A 419-nucleotide genomic window follows, 5' to 3' on the forward strand; every position below is an offset into this window, starting at 1 on the left:
CCCCCCCCCCCCCCCCCCCCCCCCCCCCCCCCCCCCCCCCCCCCGCACTTTGCTAAGCCCATCTCCCCGCACTTTTCAGGCAGGCCCCGCCGAGAACTCAGGCCCCGCGGAGAACTCAGGCGGCAGGTGGGGGCGGGGCCCAAAGCTCGGCGCTGGGGGTGCGAAGGGGAGGGATGGAGCTTCTGGAGGAAGCCAGGGCCCAAGAGGTAAGATTTCTGCGATGCCCTTGTCCTAAGTCCTGGGGTGGGGGTGGCTTTAGAGGGCGCCCCCCAAGTGCTTAGAGCCCAGTGTCTGGAAAATAAGACTCAGCTCTGAACCTTTCCTATAAAGTAGCCATTGGAAATGCAACCTGCTTCTTTGCATGCATTCTCTCTCTCTCTCTCTCTCTCTCTCTCTCTCTCTCTCTCTCTCTCTCTCTC

Source organism: Phoca vitulina, unplaced genomic scaffold (genome assembly GCF_004348235.1).
Source record: "Phoca vitulina isolate PV1807 unplaced genomic scaffold, GSC_HSeal_1.0 scaffold58, whole genome shotgun sequence".
Classification (NCBI taxonomy): Eukaryota; Metazoa; Chordata; class Mammalia; order Carnivora; family Phocidae; genus Phoca; species Phoca vitulina.